Genomic DNA, 19,606 nt, shown 5'->3' with positions numbered 1-19,606 from the left:
ATTGGCCACCGTGAGAACGGGCTACTGGCCATTGGTCTGATCCAGTTAGCCTAGTCTTATGTTCTTATTAAAGGACCTTGGCTTTCTACCTAAAGCACTTAAAGTGCACCCAGTTTTTAAAATGTTAACCCCAATAGAGTTATTGCTAAACCCACACAATATAATTCGATATAATAATCTATGCCCAAGCAGGTTTTGAACCTCGTTCTACCAGAGCATGTAAGTGGCCCAATTTTTATTTTTTAATGTAATTATTTATCTACCACTTATATCCTAAGTGGTTTACATTCAGGTACTTTATTATATTTCCCTATCTGTCCTGGTGGGCTCAAACTCTATGTAATGTACCTGGGGCAATGAGGGGATTAAGTGATTTGCCCAAGGTCACAAGGCCAGTGAGGGATTTGAACCCACAACCTCGGAGTGCTAAGGCTATAGTTCTAACCGCTGTGCCATACACTCCCAACCTTCAACCACAGTCCAAACAGGATACAAATCCAAAAAACGCCGTCAGCAGCTGAAATCCCCAGCATACTTATTAATTCAATAAGAGAATCCTTGTTTCGCTATCAGGTTGCTACATCAGGAAAACTGACCTCTCTGTAACAACTGCACATAGTGTGAGGAAGGCAGAACGTCAAAAAGTCAGCCAGAATGACATCATGAATAGCGCAAAAATTCAAAGAAAGGGCCTGATGTAGCTTTGATGAGTGTTCTAGGAAGTCTGATTTTTGTTGGCAGGCTAGTTTGTCTATTACTTTAGATACCGACAGTTGGTTGGCTACTGGTCTGTTGATCTTCTAGGTCTTTTTCTTTGTTCTTCACAGTGGGCTTGATGACTCAGTTTCCATTTGAGTGGGACTTCTCATGACTCTAATGAATTTTTAGATAAGGTTTCAAGTTTCAAGTTTATTAGGATTTTATCTACCGCCTATCAAGGTTATCTAAGCGGTTTTTACAATCAGGTACTCAAGCATTTTTCCCTCTCTGTCCCGGTGGGCTCACAATCTATCTAACGTACCTGGGGGTATGGAGGATTAAGTGACTTGCCCAGGGTCACAAGGAGCAGCACAGGGTTTGAACCCACAACCCTAGGGTGCTGAGGCTGTAGATCCAACCACTGCGCCACACACTCCTGCATCTGTGAGGTAGGCGAGTCCTGGGCTTTCAAGCTCTCATTTAAAGTATCGGGCATGTGGAGTAGAACGGGTACAAGTGGATCAATTTTTCACTCTGTCAAAAATTACAGACTAGGGAACACTCAATGAAGTTACAAGGAAATACAGGGTACTCACAAAAACACTCGATTTTAAATGGCTACAAAACCAAAATTTATTGGAATATTCTTTCACCTTTGAGGCTTCAGTTTCATCAACTCAAAGTTTCATATGATATGTCGATTACATTCGAGAGACAACGGGAACTCCCAGCAGCCATTTCCTCATGGCGATCTGCACGGGGCAGGAGTGTAGGAAGATCGCTCCTGCCCCGAAAGCCCTCTAGACCACCAGGTAAGGCCGGGAAGGCGGCAGGGAGGAAAAAAAGATGGATTTTTTTAGCATTAAGACTGTTTTTATTTTCCCCCCACCCCAGAAAAAATCATGATTATATGAAACCGCGAGTGCAGGAACCGCGAATGGGGAGGGGGAAGTGTATATGATTTGAGTAGTCTAGTATGCAATTCTTTTTTCTGTGCTAGAGAGTTATGGTTATGCTAATATAGATGATGTGCCACTCCTTTTTCCAAGGTAATCCAAAGTACAATTTTCTTAGCACAGCAGCAGCAGATGAACCCAGAGATCAGTGGGATATCACACATTGACCAGCAGGTGGAGATAGAGAAACTGAGGTCCTATAGGTTTGCATTCCTCCTGTATATCCAGTATGCTTTATCTCCCAGCAGGGGTTGGTCGCTATCCATCTAGCTCCTGAATTCTGGCTGTGCCTAGTGAAATTCTGAGGAATATTAATTTCTTCTGTTGAGATTATTTCTCTTCAGGTAGAAAGGGGTGACTGGCTGAGCGGTGCCAGCTTTGGGAGTTACACCTGGGCCCCCTCCCCAGGTCCTTGCTCCACCCTCCCCTACAGTGGATTGACGGGGTTTATTTTGGGCTCTTAATTTTCTTCTTTCCTTGGTTATAAAAAAAAAAAAGAGAGCCTCACAGTATAGAGCTGTGCTGTACTTTATTGTCAGCTTACAACTGCCAGCCGTATCTTCTCTCCTGTTGAGTCGGGTAGGAGTGTTATGAGTAGGCTGTTCTTTCTCGGGTGTCTGGTGCTGCTTGAGGTGGTTTCTGACAGTGTAGGGTGCGACGTGTTGTTCGTTGGGCTTTCTCCCGCATGGTGTTTTGCCTTTGAAAAAAAAAATGGCGGCTGAGGCAGTTAAGCAATGTTCATGCTGTGGGAAGCGCCAAACACCGTTGGGGCTGTGTTCTGCCGGGTGTGCAGATGCTACGGCCGAGGATTTGAGTTTGCCAGCTAGCGAGTTTGTGTTTTCCGTCGAATTCCTCTTCACTCACGGTTGGGCCTACCACGCTACAGTGCACGTCAGCGTCTTGGGGGAGTTCTGTGGCTGTCGGCGCTTCTCGGGAGCTGGTGGATGACGCGGTGTATCTGCAGAAAACGGTGCAGGCCGGCTTGGCAGGGTTTGGTCAGGGCACCTTTTCGCCGGAGTTTGTGATGTTGATGCACCGTGCCTTTTTATTGCAGAGCTCTCAGCCTGCACAAACCCTGGATTTCAACGTTTCTTTGCTCCCTTCTACCTTTACTCTTCTGGTGCAGTCTCAGGCGGCTAAACATCATAGGCTGGCTACCGCAGATGAGGAGGACCCTGCCTCAGTCTCCCACTTGTCTCTGACTCTTCCCAAGTCTTTGGAAGAGGGAGAGGTGACGGAATTGGAAACGGAGGAGGCACTAGGTAGGGACATAGATGATCCTAACGTGCTCCATCTGTTTCACAGGGAAGAACTTTACTCGTTGATCTCTAAGGCGTTGCAAGGGTTGAACATCTCTCAGGATGATCGACTCATATCTGGATCTGCTAACCCTCTTATGGTGGGAACGCGAAAGCTGCCTAGAGCTTTTCCGGTTCATGAGGCCATGCAGGAGCTTATTGCGGCTCAATGGGACATGCCGGAGGCAGGTCTACGGGTGACGAAAGCCAAGCAGCAGTTGTACCCACTTGCTCAGAATGAGCTGGAGAAGCTTAAGCTCCCTAATGTGGACGCATTTGTGGCTGCGGTCACCAAGAAGACTACCTTGCCTGTTGAGGGAGGTATTGCTCTGAAGGATGTCCAGGATAGGAAGTTAGAATCTTTGCTTAAGATGTCATTTGAAGTTGCAGCGGTTACCTTGCAAGCGGCGGTGTGCAGTTCCTATGCGGCGCAGGCGTGTCTTCAATTGTCTCAACAGATGGCAGATAGAATGATGGAGTTAGGGTTTGCTGTTCCGTCCGAGTTGGCAGATGTGGAATCGGGTTTAGCGGATGCCTTATATGATATTATTCAAGCTTCTGCAAAACAGATGTTGCTTTCAGTAGTTTCTCGCAGATCTTTGTAGCTCCGTAACTGGGCGGCGGATTCGGCGTCCAAGCTTAAGCTCGTGAAGCTTCCTTTTAAAGGTCGGCTGTTATTTGGTGAGGATTTGGATAAGCTGGTAAAAGAATTTGGTGATACCAAAATGCAGCGGTTACCAGAAGATAGGCCTAAACCGCCTTTAAAAACTTCATCTGCCAGACCTTGCTTCCGGGATGTTAAGCGATATAGGCCGGGAAAGCTGTCATTTCAGCCGTCTTACGGTTCTTTCTACAATTCTAGACCTAGATTTCCGCGAAAGAATTCCTTTCGTGCTGCAAAACCCCCGACTATTCAGCCAGCCCGTGCTCCAGCAGTTCGCAATCAACAATGACAGGATCTTGGCTCCCTCCGACATTTCTTTGGGAGGACGGCTGTCTTCCTTTCTGGCGGAGTGGGCCAAGATAACGTCCGATCAGTGGGTATTTTGGACATTATTCGAGAAGGTTACAAATTAGAATTTTCCTCTCCCATCGCCGATTCTTTCTTGATATCCCCCTGTAATGGGGCAACCAAGAGAGACTCGGTACAGCTCACCCTTCAATTGCTTCTGGATCTGGGGGCTGTGGTTCCAGTTCCCCCAGCAGAGGTGGGCCTCGGCAGATATTCCATTTACTTCGTGGTGCCCAAGAAGCAAGAGTCGGTCAGACCAGTGCTGGATCTCAAACGGGCCAACAAATTTCTCAAGGTCAGACATTTCCGTATGGAGACGGTGCGCTCCGTCATTGCAGCGGTTCAACCAGGGGAGTTCCTTACGTCCCTCGATCTCAAGGAGGCTTACTTGCATATTCCGATATGGCCTCCGCATCAGAGATTTCTTCGGTTTGCGATCCTAGGCCAGCATTTTCAGTTTTGGGCCATGCCTTTTGGTCTCACCATGGCACCACGCACCTTTTAGAAGGTGATGGTAGTTGTGGTGGCGTTTCTTCGCAAAGAGGGGATTCGGTGCGTCTTCCAGGCAGGAGAGTGTGTCAGTGACCCAGAGTGTGATATCTCTTCTTCAGTCTTTGGGGTGGATCATCAACTTTCCAAAGAGCTCTCTTACCCTGTCCCAATCATTGGAGAATCTGGGAGTGCGGTTTGATACTTGTCTGGGGAAGGTGTTTCTACCCAAGGACCGGGGAGAGAAGTTGCAGTCTCAGATTCGCCTACTTCTATAGTCGCTCAGATCGAGAGCTTGGGATTATGTGCAAGTTCTGGGATCAATGGTGGCGGCTCTGGAGGTGGTGCCATGGGCTCGCTTCCACATGAGACTATTGCAAAAGTCTCTTCTGTCATGGTGGTCCCCGTTGTCTCAGGACTACGATCGACATCTTCAGTGGAATTCTCGAGCTTCCCTCAGCATGCATTGGTGGCTCAGCGAGGTCAATCTGTTCAAGGGCATGCCTCTTGCGACAACGGATTGGGTCATGGTTACGACGGATGCCAGTCTTCTGGGATGGGGAGCTCAGTGCTTTCAATCCTCAGCACAGGGAGGAGGAGGCTCAGTGGTCGATCAATATGCTGGAGTTGAAGGTGATCAGACTTGCGCTGCTAGCATTTCAGTCAATGATTTAGGACCGACCGACGAGTCTTTTCGGACAGTGTCACGGCGGTGGCCTATATCAATCGGCAGGCTGGTACACAAAGTCCTCAATTAGCCAGCGAAGCACTGGTCCTGTTTCAATGGGCGGAAGCTCATATTCCTCTTCTCTCGGCAGCGCACATTGCGGGTCAGGCAAATGTTCAGGCAGACTTCCTCAACAAGGAAAAACCAAACAAAAACTGCAGGCTTATGTACAAGATGCAGGCAATGTTTATTATACCAATGATAAAATGCAGTAAATATACGACTGCATTTTATCATTGGTAAAATAAGGTCGTATATTTACTGCATTTTATCATTGGTATAATAAACATTGCCTGCATCTTGTACATAGCCTGCAGTTTTTGTTTGGTTTTTCCTTGTTGTTTGATACACTGCAGTCTATGTTGGATTCTTTTTTTTGTTGCAGGCAGACTTCCTCAGCAGAAATCTTCTAGATCCCGGAGAATGGGAACTTTCCCCTCAGGCATTCGACCTGCTAGTTCAGAAGTGGGGTCTTCCGGAGATGGAGCTCATGGCCTCATCTCGAAATGCAAAGCTTCCTCGGTTTTTCAGCAGACGCAGAGAGGGGGAGTCCGAGGGGGTAGACGCTTTGGCTCTTCCATGGCCTCTGGATTGTCTTCTTTATGTGTTTCCTCCTTGGCCGATGATAGGTCGGGTTTTACATCGCATATCTCTCTTTCCGGGCAGAGTGATCCTGGTAGCTCCAGATTGGCCGCGTTGTCCTTGGTATGCGGACCTGATCCAGCTGTCGATGGCAATTGGTTGACATTTCCGGTGTCTCCAGACTTACTCAGGGTCTGATCAACATGGAAAATCCGTCCCACTTTGGTCTTACGGCCTGGCTCTTGAAAGGTCACGGCTGAGGCGTAGGGGATATTCCGAACAGGTCATTTCCACTCTTCTTCAGGCCAAAAAGAGGTCTACCTCTGCCTCATATGCTAGAGTCTGGCGGGTTTTCGAGTCTTGGTGTGCTGCTCAGGGTCTTTCGCCCTTCAAGGCTTCTCTGTCTGATATTCTTTCCTTTTTTCAGGACCTTAAGGTTCAGGTGGCGGCCATTGCTTGTTACAGGGGCCGGGTATCTCATTCGCCGCTGGCGTCTCAACCTGATGTAGTTTGTTTCCTAAAAGGGGTACACCATATTTGGCCACCTGTGAAGAAGATCTGTCCAGAGTGGAGCCTTAAGATTGTCCTTGGGGGTTACATAAGGCCCCGTTCGAACCATTATCTAATGCAACTCTAAAGGATGTCACGTTGAAAGCGGTGCTTTTGGTTGCAATGGTGTCTGCCCACTGCCCAAAGGGTTTTGGAGTGCAGGCATTGTCGTACAGGGATCCTTTTTTGCGCATCTCGGATGCTGGAGTGTCTATTCGGATGGTTCCCTCATTTCTTCCTAAGGTGGTGTCTTCCTTTCATGTGAACCAATATCTCTTCCTTCCTGCTTTTCGGCAGGAGGATTGGGGGAGCGCTTCTCTTCATTGTATTTCTTTGATGTGCACAGGATTCTTCTCCATTGTTTACAGGTCACTAACGGCTTTCGTCATTCAGACCACCTCTTTGTGTTGTTCGCGGGACGCAACAAAGGTATGGCAGCGTCCAAGGTTTCTATCGCTAATTGGGTCGAGACCAATGCTTCAGCTTACTTGATGGCCGGGAAGCGGTTGTCGGAATAGCTTCGTGCACATTCAACACGAGCGATGGCTACATCTTGGGCCGAGTCCAGGGGTCTTTCCTTGGAAGAGGTTTGTCGTGCGGCTACTTGGTCTTCTAAGAATACTTTTTCTAAGCATTACTGGTTGGATGTGGCAGCCCGTGCGGATGCTGACTTTGGCACTTCAGTTCTTGCGGAGGCGGCGTTTGCTTCCCACCCAGTTTGAGGTTTGCTTTGCTACATCCTACTGGTCTCTGGATTCATCTGCTGCTGTGCTAAGGAAAGAAAATTAACATGTAAGAACATAATTTTTCCATCCTTTCCCTATGCCTATAACATATTTAATGTATAAGTCTGAAATTTTACTTCCTAGACCACAGCTATTTATGCTCATAGCCTTCTCGGTGTCACTGTTTCTTCTCTGTCCCGTGTGTTCTTTACTGGTTCCTTTGCAAGATGGTACCAGCTTCCTTCTGCTGTCCGTGTGTTATCTGATTCTGTCTCAGACAGATGGAGGCCATTTCAATGACAGTCTTATCTCATCCCCTAAGATCCAAAACCCTCAAGTACAGCAGTTCGTCAGCAGCCCAGTTTATCTGAGCTTTTAATAAACAATCTTCCCTCATATTGTATATATGAACTGCCTGTGAAATTCCTACTCTACCTACTTCCAGCCCAAAACAATTCTCATTCCACCTCCTCCATTATGCTAAATTTATTTGCTCTTTTCCAATAATCTACTCTAAACAATACATCAACTCCTCTTTACCAACAGTTCATATCTGGTTAGCCAAGAACATACTCATATGTTCATCTTGTCTTGCTCAATGATTTTCCCATCTTTTTAGCAATTTTTATAAATGACCTGCTCTTCTTTTGGGTTTGTCGCTGCTTACACCCCCCCTCCAAACGCTAGGGTTACCAGATGGCTCCAGAAAAAGGAGAGATTGAGACATCTGGCCTTTATTTCCATTTTCTGGCAAAGGGATACTCCAGACCAGAGTTGAGAAACACTGGATTAGGGCCCTTCAGCCTGGAGAAATGGTAACTGAGGGATGCGGTTGTTTATGACTGGCTGAAGACACTCCCTGAAACTAATACCCATCAGACTGAAATAGATCTGCTGGGAACTTGCAACAAGGACTGGCCACTACTGGGTTTAAAGGACCTTAGTCCGACTCAGCACAGCTTTTCTTATTCAACTGTCTCCTTCTCAGATACTTGGGAGTTCTGTATTATCATATGGGAGAACTGGCTCTGATTTGCAGGTTTTATCAGAATCTATAGGTTCTTGGTGGAGAAATAGCATGCAGCAACCATGATCAAAGTAGATTTACTCCCCACCTGATCATCTGATCCACTACATGCATCCAAATTTCCCACCGATTTATCTCACTCTCTACAACTTCAGAAGGGATTAAAGCTTCATTAGACAGATGACATTCCTAAGTGTTTAAATACCTCTCTGGACAGGAAAATTATTTAGATTCTTTAATTAGCTTTTCCTTAAAATCAATTTGTCCTTAAGCAATGGTATAGGAAAAATAAATAAGCTTTGCAGGATCAATGGGCTCCTCCTTCCAGGAAGATGCTACTGCTCCAGTCAAATGATGGAAAGTTTGCATGTGTACCACAACAGGGTCTGAACGATACTTTCACACATTGACCAAAGTAAAGAAAGGACAGCCATGTGCACATAGCGAAGAAAGAAAGCTGGACATTCAGTTGCATCTTATTTAAAGAGGGCTATTTTAGAGCCAAACAACTAGCTTGGGTGGTTGGTTTTTTTAAAGCAAGTGCCCCAAATGCAGCTGCTTATAAAGTTCACTGCATCAGAAATGAAAAAATAAAATGCAATTACATTAATGTTAGTAGTACCATTAGTCATTAATTTAGAGGTGGGAAAAGGTTATATATTTTGCATTATTGAAATTATATCAAAACCAATACAAGTAAAATAGCAATAGCCTACTCAGAAACTTTCAATCCAGTGCATGTAGGGGTAGCTATTATCTTGTGATGCCATTATTTTCCCTTTTCTAAAATATATATATATAGCCACTTTAGGTTTTCCACCATTCAAAAACAAACAAGCAGCCACCCCCAGGTTAATTTTCCTTAGAGATGTTCTTCAGGATGTATGTAAGCAGCCAGACAGAGAAGAATTGCAAAAAATCATTTAACAAATGTTAACACAGTGGAAGATGGAGAGAGGGTTTAAAAAAAAAAAAAGTCTTATGTATCCTAGAATGTGCTATTTCTTGAGGATCTTATGACTCCACATATTTGGAGTAGTTTAGGCTAAGCATATCACTTCTCTCTAAGCAATCTGCTTGGGACCTGGGTTGGCCACTGTTGGAAACAAGATACTGGGTTTGATGGACCTTCGGTCTGACCCAACAGGGCAATTCTCATCCATGAAAACACAAGGAGCGCTTCTGTACAGTACCTAGATCTTGGTTACCAAAGGGGCAACTAAGCCCTATTCTGCAACAATCCCCACTTACAAAACATTACACTTCATACATCCCTACCATGTTTAGGTTCTAGGTCTGCTACCTATATGTTCGGCACACTGATATCATGTTATGCATATCCTGAGAGCCTAAATACCGTAAATGGAGGCACCAAGCTATAGCATTTCCTCCCTCCCACCTGTATAAGGAAGGCTTATTAATAGGTATACTAGTGTTTAAGCCCGTTACATTAACGGGTGCTAGAGTACATGTCTGTCTGGTTTTTTTTAAATTTGTCTCTCTCTTTGGATGCTGTCTGTCTGTCATTCTTTCTGTCTATCTTTATTTCTAACTCTATCTTCCCTCAATCCTGCATGTGCCCTTTTTTTTTCTCTTCCCCACTTCCTTCCAACATCTGCTCCCCCTGTCCCTCTCTCTCTACCCCTTCTATCTACTGTTCACCCTCTGTCTTGCCCCTTCCATTCACTGCCCTCTCTTCTCTTTCCATCCAGTGTCCGCCCTCTCTCTCTGTTCCATATGACATCTCCTCCTTCCTTTCCCCCTTTCTTTTCCCTTGGTCTGGCATACATTCCTCCTTCCCTCCATGCCCTGCCATCTCTTTTTTCCTCCAAGCCATTCTCTTCCCCTCTGCTCCCTTTCCTCCTTGAACTTCATCGGACAGCAGCATTCACAATTCATTGCTGTTGCCGGCTTCAGGTCTTCCTTTCTGTCGGGTCGTCTTCCTGAAACAGAAAGTAGGCAGGACCCGCCAGAGAGGAAGGCCTGAAGCCGGCAACAGCAGCGAATTGTAAACGCTGCTGCTGTCCGAAGAAGCCAGGCCTTGAAAAACCCAAGGCAGACCGCTTCTCTTCCCTCCCAGCCCAACCCCTGCTGACTCGGCTCCCTTACCCTGCGTTGCGGAAACGTGAAGACTGAACGTCGGCAATCGGGGTGGCGAGGACACGGCTCAGGAGACTGTGAGGTGTTGGCGTGTGGCAGTGCTCCACGAAGCTCTCCTCCAGGTAGCTGCCGCCAGCACTAATCGGGACCAAGCTTGCCTGTGCTTCCTCCAGCGGTTGGTGAGTGAGGGCGGGAGGAGGGGAGTGGCTAGAGTGATCCCTGCCTCCACGTTCTAAAATGGAACGCGGCCACGGATCAGAAATCACAGCGGCAGGGATCACGAAATTTCAAGAGCGCATGCGCGCTCTAGGGTTTTATTATATAGGATAAGCATGTATGGACTCATCAGAAAACTTAGATGGTCTCTTTTCATTACATGATCCAGTTTTTCTATTCCAGCCACACTAACACTAGTTGGGACAGATTACATAATAAAAAACTAGAAACAATCATTCATTATAGGAATTACAAAACTAAGTTTAAAAAATGCATTTATAAATATCTCAAACAAAGCACATATTCAGTTACTTAGATTACATTAAGAAACGTCTTAATAAAAGTTCAAAAAGCAGCATCGTTGACCATCTCAGACTAAATATATTCTACAACTTAACTACTTGATAACAAAGTAGCAGAAAATATGCTACTGGATTTTATGCCCTTACATGAAAGAAATGCAGTCTAGTTAATTTTGTGTTCCATATTTTAGAATAGAAAGTTTTGATCAAGCCTAACAGTAGGATTGAGCAATTTCTTCAATTATCAATACAATTTGAAGTGGATTCTGGCTTCCTCTAACATTTCTTTTGAGCAGCTTTTACCTTTTAAGGGTACAGTGGTGTGTGTAGGTTGTGGGGAGCATTCAAGATGTAGACACATCTATTTGGATCCTTTAGTTCAGGTATGTCCAACCTGCGGCCCCGGTCGAAGGCGATGCAGTGTTTTCCTCTGCTGACCCCGGGTGTTTACCGTCTTGCCGGCTCCCTCCTCTGTCTTGCTGCAGCATTTGCATGGCCCCAGAAATATTTTTTCAGCCAATGTGGCCCAGGGAAGCCAAAAGGTTGGACACCCCTGCTTTAGTTAAAAGGACAAGTAGGTCGACTGATAGTTGCAGTGCGTCCAGCTAGCTCTGCTCAAATATCACTAAATGACCAAAAAAATAATAACAAAGACTAGAAAAATATAGGCTAGGCAAAGGAAATATTAGATGAATGGTGAAAAAACCTTGACCGTCTTCTTATAGCTGGAGCTTAATGCTTGCCTACCACCTTTTCTGTAAAATGACTTACTGTGGAAACATATGAAGTTAAATAATTTGATGGGTTAACACGTTTTCTGCTGTGGTCCAAGATCTCAAAACACTCAACACTAACTGAACTGAAGAATCTGGTGGTATTTGCACAGAAAAATAAGTAGAGTTTATTTTTGTAGAATGGTATATTAATTCAGTATCTGGTTTTAATCTTTTTATTGTAAAGTTAATATATTTTCTTTAGTAATTTCTCTTACTCTTGTTATCTGATCAGTTTAACATGTACTTTATTTAAATCTAAATTAAAAACGGCTTCAGAATAGAATATATTTTCAGAAGCCCAGATTATGTGGTAACATTTTCAGTATTGTTTCCATCTATCCTTGTATATTTCTAGTTAGCCAGTCTTTGTGTTTCTTAAATAAATTGTTCAACAGATTTTTTTTATCCAAAATTTTCATACACAATCCAAAATTCTCCAATACTAATAATAATACATTTACATTTGCTTACAGGCTGCTGTAGTTCTGTACATTATCCATATTCAAAGTTATCCTGAGCTTAGCATAGTCTCTCCCTCCCTGTCATCCCCCCTCAAATCTGTCCCTTCTCTTAGTGGGACTTGCCTCCCTCCCTTTCCTCCTCTCCCAGCAGTCTACAACAAATATAGAAATAAACTAAACTATACATCCTGTTCTCATTTCTCTCCTGCTGCTATTCCAAAAGGGGATAAATATCCAAGTGGGAAAATTCCACTGCAAAGTGTATCAACTGTGAGAGGGTGCCGAAAGTTCTCAGTCCAACCAACCAATTTCCTAAATTCTAAGTGTGTATTTCATTAAGAGCCAATTTGCAGAAACAAAATTCTGTTTTCACATTGTTTCCGATCATTGACTGAACCATATCCACATCATTTCAGCACCCCCTCCTAGCTGAGATTGTGATGTCAATGCCTCATTCCACCAATAAGAGCCAACCTCATCAGTGATGTCGTAATGGCTTGATTGTCCTAGTCTTAGCTCAGTTTTATTACATACCAGGAGGTGTTGAAAAGTTCTCAGTCCAACCAACCAACTTCCTAAATTCTGAGCATTATTTTGCCACTGTAGCTGAAAAGAGCCAATTTGCAGAAACAAAATTCTGTTTTGACATTGTTTCAGATCATTAATTGAGCCATATCCATATCATTTTCTTTTGGTTGGAATGAGAACTTTTCAGCAATCACTCCTAGCTGAGACTGTGATGTCATAAAGCACAGTTACTTACTGTAACAGGTGTTATCCAGGGACAGCAGGCAGATATTCTCACATGTGGATAATGTCATCCACGGAGCCCCAGTACGGACAGCTTTAAAAGTGTATTGCCACTAAGTTTTTAGAAACTTGGCAACTGCCCGCACTGCACATGATTGCCTTCCTGCCTCTGACGTACCTCAGTTCCGTAAGCAAGCTAAGAAGCCAACTAAGGAAGGTGGGTGCTTTATCTGAGGACAAGCAGGCAGCATATTCTCCCTAGCTTACTAAAATGGGATGGAGTGTTGGCCATTAAGAAAATAAATTTTGCAATACTGCTTGACTGAAGTGACCATCCCATCTAGAATAAGATTCCAGACAGTGATGAGATGTGAATGTATGAACTGAGGACCAAGTTGCAGCTTTACAGATCTCATCAATAGGAGTGGAACGTAAGAAAGCATCAGAAGCTACCATAGCTCAAACTTTGTGTGCTGTTACACGACCCCGGAGTTGCAGCCCAGCCTAAGCATAACAGAAGGCAATACAGGCCACCAACCATGTGGAAATAGTTCTCTTGGACACAGGCCATCCCAACCTGTTTTCAAAGGAGATGAACAGTTGAGGAGATGTGCTATGTGGCTGAGTTCGCTGTAAGTAATAAGCCAAGGTTCATTTGCAGTCCAAAGTATGAAGAGCCATTTCTCCAGGGTGAGAATGAGGCTTGGGAAAGAACACTGGAAGCACAATCGATTGAGATGAAATTCAGTGACTGCCTTTGGGAGGAACTTTGGATGGGTGTGAAGCACTATTTTGTCATGGTGGAACACTGTAAAAGGCGGGTCTGCCACCAGTGCTTGAAGCTTGCTCACTCGAGCAGAAGTAATGGAGATGAGAAATACTACTTTCCAAGTAAGATATTTGAGATGAGCTGAAGACATTGGTTCAAAGGGAAGATTCATGAGTCTAGAGCAGATATGGGCAACTCTGGTCCTCGAGGGCTGGAATCCAATCTGGTTTTCAGGATTTCTCCAATGAATATGCATGAGATCTATTTGCATGTACTGCTTCAATGCATATTCATTGGGGAAATTTGGAAAACCTGATTGGATTTTGTCCCTCGAGGACTGGAGTTGCCCATGTCTGGTCTAGAGAGAACAACATTAAGATCCCAAACCACTGGAGATTCATGAAACAAGGCGGTCTCTTGTTTCATGAATCTGGAAACAAGAGGATGAGCATTCAGAGGTTTACCATTGACTGATCCTTGAAAAGCATTGATAGCACTAAGACGGGTCTCAAAGTCCCTCCCTGAGGGCCACAATCCAGTCGGGTTTTCAGGATTTCCCCAATGAATATGCATGAGATCTATGTGCATGCACTGCTTTCAATGCATATTCATTGGGGAAATCCTGAAAACCTGACTGGATTGCGGCCCTCAAGGAGGAACTTTGAGATCCCTGCACTAAGATGAACCCTAACTGAAATTGTTTAAAGACTCGAGTTGGATAAATGGAGAAGATATTCCAATAATGAAGATATAGAGGAGGATGAAACATCATGATGATGAAGAGTACACCATGTAGAGCAGTGGTTCCCAACCCTATCCTGGAGGACCCCCTAGGCCAATCAGGTTTTCAGGCTAGCCCTAATGAATATGCATGAGAGAGATTTCCATATAATAGAAGTGACAGGCATGTAAATCTGCTCCATGCATATTCATAAGGGCTAACCTGACAATCTAGTTGGCCTGGGGGTCCTCCAGGACAGGGTTTGGAAACATTGATGTAGAAAACCATGTCCACTTCTGTTGGTAGAACTGCTGTGTTGAACAGGGGTAGGGAACTCCGATCCTCGAGAGTCATATTCCAGTTGGGTTTTCAGGATTTCCCCAATGAATATGCATGAGATCTATTTGCATGAACTGCTTTCAATGCATATTCATTGGGGAAATCCTGAAAACCCAACTGGAATACAGCTCTCGAGGACCGGAGTTCCCTACCCCTGGTGTAGAAGGTTTTCTGGCTGCATCCAACATGAGCCAGACAGGATCAGAGTCAGCTGAGGTCATCTCAAGAGGTACCACACTGTCAGGTGTAAGGACTCGAGACTGGGATGTAAAAGAGATCCTTGACTCAGTGTGAGAAGAGATGGAAAGATCTGCAGGGGTATTGGTTTCTTGAGAAATTGAGCTGAAGTAGAAGGGAGAACCATGGTTGTCTGGGCCACCGAGGGGCTATGAGGCTCATGATGGCTGATTCTTTAAGCTTGACTAGTGTCTTGAGAATGAGAGGAATTGGTGGAAACGCATAAAGCAGGGGTGTCCAATGTCGGTCCTCGAGGGCCGCAATCCAGTCGGGTTTTCAGGATGTCCCCAATGAATATGCATGAGATCTATGTGCATGCACTGCTTTCAATGCATATTCATTGGGGAAATCCTGAAAACCTGACTGGATTGTGGCCCTCGAGGACCGACATTGGACACCCCTGGCATAAAGGAATTTGTGTGTCCAATTCTGAAGAAAAGCATCTGCCTCTAGATGTCATGGAGAATATTGTCTAGAGCAGAATTGAGGTAGCTTGTTTCTGGGGGGAGTTTGGGGGTGGGGGGGGAGACGAAAACAGGTCTATGTGAGGAGTTCCCAAAGAGAGAATATCTAATGCAAGACTATGGAGTTGAGTGTCCACTTGTGCAGCCGGAGAAATCTGCCGAGTTTGTTGGTGAGAAAATTCTTCTCTCCCCAAATATAGATCGCTTTGAGGAACATGTTGTGAGCAATAGCCCAGTGCCAAATCTTCTTGACCTTCTGACAAAGAAGGAGAGAACCTGTTCCTTCTTGCTTGTTTATGTAATATATTGCCACCTGATTGTCTGTGCATATTAGGACTTGATTAGCTATAAAGTTCAGAAAAGTTTTGAGAGCATTGCGAATAGTCCTGAGTTCCAAGAGATTGATGGAATTGTTGCATTTGGGTGGACCAGTGATCCTGTGTATGAAGACCATCCAGATGAGCTCCCCAAGCATACTTGCACAAGTCTGTGGTCAGAGCTTTCTGATGTGGAGGGATCTGAAACAAAAACCCTCTCAAAAGATTTGAAGAGTTCATCCACCACTGCAGAGATTGACGAAGTGAAGATGTAACTGTAATCTCCTGTGAGAGTGGATCAAGAGCTTGAGCCCATTGAGATGGTAGAGACCAATGAGGTGTCTTGCATAGGGGATAACATGGACCGTGGACACCATGTGGCCCAGTAATAATAATAATTTTATTTTTTGTATACCGCCATACCCAGGGAGTTCTAGGCGGTTCACAGCAGTTAAATGTAATACAAACAATGCAGTTGAAATTGAAGAACATAACAAAGCAATCATAGTCAAACAAGTTATACGTCTACAATTTAAGTGAAGGAAAAAAAGTATGTGCAAGCCAATAGGGGGGAACAACAATCTTAAAGAATGGGAAGGGATAATGATGGAGAACATTAAGGATTTGGTCTGTTGAAAAGTTGAGTTTTAATTTGTTTTCTAAAATTGAGATAAGAAGAGGCATCAAGCGTAGTAATACCATCATCTGCCTGGAGATGAAGGGAAGGTGATAAACCTGGTTGCAAAGCTAAATAAAATTGTCTTGGCTTTGCTGAGGGAGAAACGCCCTGAGTTGAATGGTGTCAAACAGGGTTCCTATGAATTGTAGAGTTTGAGAGGGTTGAAGTTGAGATTTTGGAAAGTTAACTTCGAACCCAAACTGCTGAAGCAAGAGAATTGTTGACTGTGTTGCTGAGAGCACCCCTTGAGGAGTGGCATATCTTTTATTAGCCAATCGTCAAGATAAGGAAAAACCTGAAGACCTTGAGCCCTTAAAGCCACTACTACCAGGTACCAGGTGAATACACTGGGTGAGGATGCCCTCCAAATGGCAGAACCTTGTACTGAAAGTGTTGATGAGCTACTTGAAATATGAGGAATTTCCTGTGGGCAGGATGAGTTGGAACGTGGGTATAAGCTTCTTTTAGATCCAGAGAGCATAGTCAATCGTTCTGATCTAAGAGGGGATATAGAGTTGCCAAGGACAACATGCAAAACTTTTCCTTTACTAAGAATTTGTTCAGGCCCCTGAGGTCTAAAATTGACGTACACCTCCCATCTTCTTTGGGATAAGAAAATACCTTGAGTAAAAACCCTGATTCTTTTGAGCAGGAAGGACAGTATCTATGGCATTCAGAAGAAGCAGAGATTCTATCTCCCAAAGAAAATGGGATGTTTGCTGAGAGTTTAAATAAGATTCTCTTGGAGGATGATCTGGAGGTTTAGTGATGAAATGAAGCGAATAACCCTCCTGAATGACTTTGAGAACCCAGAGGTCTGTTTTTATCAGCGCCCAACGTGGATGGTATAATTGGAGCCAACCTCCGACTGGCTGAGGGAGAGGCTGAGAAAGAAAAATAGTGGCTATGCTCTCCATGAGCCAATCAGAGTAGATTTTTGAGGAGCTGCTGGTTGAGACTTTTGAGGTTGTTGTTGCTTTTGCTTCTGCTGAGGCGGACAAGAGTCAGAAGGTTTGGCAGAAAAATGCCTCTGGTATGAAGAAGGTTTAGATGACTGAGAAGTCGCGGGAGGCTTAGACTTGGTTTTAACCAAAGCATTTCAATTCTTTTCATGGTCAGTTAGCTTTTGTGTGGCCACCTCAATGGAGTCACCAAAAAGCTCTTCTCTCAAACAGAGAAAATTAGCTAATCTGTCTTAAAGGTTGATATCCATATCCAAGACTCTCAATCATGCCAGGCATCTCATCGCCACTGACATAGCCGAAGCTCTAGATGATAAATCAAAGGCATCATAAGCAGATCTCGCCAAATATTTTCTGGTTTAGGAAATAGTGCGAAAGATGTGAAATTCCTGAAGATGCTGTGCAGGAATATATTTATCAAAAGACAGTAGTTTACGTACAAGATATTTCATGTAACAGGATATGTATAATTTGTAATGAAGGACCCTGTTCGCCAACATGGAATTTTGATAAAGGCAATGACCAAACTTGTCCATAGTTTGGCCTTCATGCCCTGGTGGTACTAAGGCATAGACTTTCAAAACAAAGGACTTTTTTAAAGTTGATTCCACAACTAATGATTGATGCTGAAGCTGTGGTTTACTAAACCCTGGAGAAGAAATGATTCTATAAATAGAATCCAGCTTTATGGGAGCCACTGTAATAGTCAAGAGCGTTTCCCAATTCTTGTGAAGAGTCTATCTGAGAATACCATGCAATGGTAATTTAAGGAGTTCTCTGGGAGGTTCATCATAGTCCAAAGCCTTTAAATATTCAGCATTGAAGGAAAAGTAGGTCTTTGTCTAACTGCCTAATTTAGTAAAAGACAGTCTTTCAGTAGGAAATCTTGACTTTGGCGGAGATTTCTGAGGAGAGGGTTCTGAAGGGGTATCATAAGTCTCAGTTACAGATCAGTGTTTGTTTCAGCTGTAAATCAGAGTCATAAAGAAGCTTTGGAGATGGTGTGCATCGAGGGGTACTGATCTGAGGAAGAAGTACGACATGAAGCTCTCTTTCGTTTTGAAATACGCGATGGAGATCAGTGCTTCCTTGACTTTGAAAGTCGAGTGGAAGACTAGTGTCGATGTCTCGAAGTTGATTGATGCACCGATGGAAAACTTGATCGTTGATATGATGATCAATGTCTAGGAGTAGAGCGTTGAGAGGATTGATGGTGACTGGATGAAGATCTATGCCAACGTTCTGCCTAAGAGCTGACTTAAGTACCATGGGGCCTTGAGGCAGTATGCTTAGACTGGGCTGGTACCGAGGGAGTTGATACTGGTGCATGAATTTTGAAAATATCACCGAGCTCCTTTTGGAAAAACTCAGCTTTTCCCAGAAAGAAAGCACCAGTACCATCGGTTCCGCAGCTTGCCTTGAACAGGAGAGAGGACACACACCTCGAAGGAGACAAGCCATAAAAGTGAGCGACGCTGCTTGGTCTGCATCAAGGGACTCGATGTGGTGCGACCTGCGACGCTTGTTGGGAAGCTGGCAACTTCTTAGCTGCAAGATATCCTAATGTTGATATCTATGCAGGAGTGTTCGATGTCGATGGTTGCGAGGTCTTATCGATGTCCATGGTAGCCCCAAACAATTTCTCCTGCTAAAGCCTATGGTTTTTAATTGAGTGCTTCTGCAAGATAGAATGCCAGCCACGAGTTTCCACCCGGTGTTCAGGCCCAAGACATTGCAAGCACCAACTACGTGGGTTGGTGAGGGAAATAGCTACGTGGGTTGGTGAGGGAAATAGGCCTCTGACACCTGCAGCACTTGTTAAAACCCATTAATGGTCTAGACACCTCAGCAAGATTCAACTCAACTGCTAAAGAGAAAACGAACTTTGAAGGGTGAAGCTCACAAGGAAAAAGAGATAAAGTAAGTCTCTTTTTTTTCTTTTACACTGGCAATAAAGTAAAAAGAAAAGGAAATAAGAGGAAAAATTACATGAAGCGGAGAGGCAAGGCAAGGCAAAAAAATTGAACAGAGTTCAGAAAACACGATTTCGCTCTGCGGAAAATGAAGAACTGAGGTACCGTGAGTCTACGTCGGGCGGGAAGGCAGTCACGCATATGCAGTGAGGGAAGCTGCGAAGTTTCTAATAAACTAAAAGTGGTGATACATTTTTAAAGCTGTCCGTACCAGGGCTCTGTGGATGACATCATCCACATGAGAATATGCTGACTGCTCCACGTGAGAATATGCAGCCTGGTTGTCCTGGGATAATGGCTTGATTGTCCTATACTTGGCTCACTTTTGTTACATACTAGGAGGTGCTGAAAAGTTTTCAGCCCAACCAAACAAAATCCTAAATTTTGAGCGTTATTTTGCCACTGTAACTGAAGAGTGTTCTTATTTTGTTAGGTGCCAATTTATTTTTATTTAGTTTTCTATACCGTTCTCCTAG

Source organism: Geotrypetes seraphini, chromosome 8, assembly GCF_902459505.1.
Source record: "Geotrypetes seraphini chromosome 8, aGeoSer1.1, whole genome shotgun sequence".
Taxonomy (NCBI): Eukaryota; Metazoa; Chordata; class Amphibia; order Gymnophiona; family Dermophiidae; genus Geotrypetes; species Geotrypetes seraphini.
This window is presented reverse-complemented; position numbering follows the sequence as displayed.